This window comes from Otolemur garnettii, unplaced genomic scaffold (genome assembly GCF_000181295.1).
Source record: "Otolemur garnettii isolate 467f Iridium unplaced genomic scaffold, OtoGar3 scaffold00006, whole genome shotgun sequence".
In the NCBI taxonomy this organism is placed as follows: domain Eukaryota; kingdom Metazoa; phylum Chordata; class Mammalia; order Primates; family Galagidae; genus Otolemur; species Otolemur garnettii.
The window spans coordinates 26119690-26122000 of NW_003852401.1; positions in this window are offsets into that span (position 1 = coordinate 26119690).

Consider the following 2311-nt stretch of genomic DNA (forward strand, 5'->3'; position numbering starts at 1 on the left):
AAAAAAAAAAAAAAAAATACATTCAAAACAAAATGAAGGTTCCCTGTCTTTGAAAACATACTTGCAACCATAATTATCATAGATTTTTTTTCTTTTCTTTTTAAAGTTTGTTTTCTTTTCTTTCTTTCTTTTTTTCTTCAGTTTTGGACAGGGCTGGGCTTGAACGTGCCATCCCTGGTATACGGGGCTGTGTGCCCAAAAGTTTGTTTTCTTTTTAAAATAAATCTGTTGTCATGGAAAGCATACCTTCCAGAATTCTGGAGTTTAAGACAATGTGTGGCAAGACAGGCCCAATCAGGTCTATGCAGTATATTCATGTTTAATTTCCTGAGAGTCATCTGTAATAGTGACAACTGCACCCTTGACCTTGCTAAAGGAGAGGAGGCAGGAAGCTAATCAGAAGATTCTCTAATACACTTTCATAGAAGGGTTTTCAAAGCAAAATTAAGAGGGGTATGGTGGCATATCAGTTTTCTCTAATTTTAAGGAAACAAAAGACCTAATTTGTTTTACTTTTAGGGATGTTTAAAATGCTTCTTTCCTAATCCCATACTCAGAACACATAATCAGAGGCCTCATATCCAACTTCTTTATTACCTTAAAAAGTGGAGCTGTATGCCAGCTTAACTGTAATTGAGAAAATAGCTGGGGATTAGCCCAGAAAGAGTCTGAACAGCCAAAGCCAATACTGAAGCGTCTATACTCACCAATTCCATGAGTTTCTCTCTTAAGTAAGCCCAGAGGGCTCTCAATCAGAATTCTATTATTATTAATGCAGACTCAAGACCCACTTCTTTGGTATCTGTGTTCTGAGTCCACAGATCAGAGGCATCTAGTTAGAAAACTCAGAAGCTTCTAGAATGGCATTGTTCAATAGGTAGCCAGTAGCTCCACATGGCTATCAAGCACTTGAAATATGGCTAATCCTAACTGAGATGTGCTGTAAGTATAAACTACACAGCAGATTTCAAAGACTTAGTATGAAAAAATATAAAATTCCTTACTAATAATATTTCATATTGGTATGTTGAAATATATGTATATTAAGTTAAATAAAATATAGTTTTATAGAAACTATAGTTTTATACAATCATAAGAAGCAGCCAGTAAAGTTAATTGATAGTTTTTTTACAACATTTGATATAAGCATTTAAACCAGTAAAGTTAACTGGTTTCTTTTTATGATTATTTCTTAATGTGTCTACTGGAATTTTAAAAATCATATTGTGGCTTGTATTATATTTTTGTTAGGCAGTGTTCTTCTCCAAGTGGGCCTACTGATACTTTATTCATTCATTTAGTCAATCAACACATTCTTTTTCCTTTTTTGGAGACAGGGTCTTCTTGTTCTGATGGCCAGGCTAGAGTGCAGTGGCATCATCATCACTCACTATAACCTTGATCTCCTGGGCTCACGGAATCTTCCTGCTTTAGCCTCCCGAGTAGCTGGGACTACAGGCATCACCCACCACACCTGGCTAATTTTTAACATTTCTTTGTAAAGATGAGGTCTCGATATGTTGCCTGGGCTAGTCTTGAACTCTTGGCCTCAAGTCATCCTCTTGGCAAAGCACTGGGCTTACAGGCATGTGCCACCAGGCCCAACTCCACCAATATTGAGTGTTGAGTACAGAGTTAGGAGGTACAAATGCTTCCATGAACTCAGTTTCTGAACTCGTGAAGGAAGTCCACCTAAAAATAAAAGTGCACCTTTTCTTTTTTGGGGCGAGAAAAAAAACTAACCTGACACAGGTATAAAAGCAGGGAACAGTCAGGAATAGTAGGGCTATTAGAGTTAAAAGCCAACCTTACATAACTTGGTGACTAATCCTTTTGGTTTTAGGGCAGAATCTAAGATAAAAAGTGTTGATAATGATGGTTATCCTTGAGTCATGTCTCAGAAAAGATGACAAGATATAGACTCTATCCTAGTCTGTTTTGCACTGTAGCTACACTTACTTCCTCACTAAATTGAGAGGCTTTGAAGGGCAGTGATAATTTTTTTGTTTTTGTCTTTGTTTTTTGCGATACAGTCACACTCTGTCACCAGGGCTAGAATGCAGTGGCATCATGATAGCTCACAGCAACCTCAAACTCCTGGGCTCAAATGATCCTTCTGTCTTAGACACCTCAGTAGCTGGGACTATAGGCACCTGCCACAACACCCAGCTAATTTTCTATTTTTTGTAGAAACGAGGTCTTCTTCTTGCTCAGGCAGGTTTCAAACTTCTGAACTCAAGTGATCCTCCTACCTCTGCCTCCCAGAGTATTAGGATTACAGGCATAAACTGCTAAACCCGGCTGAGGCAAT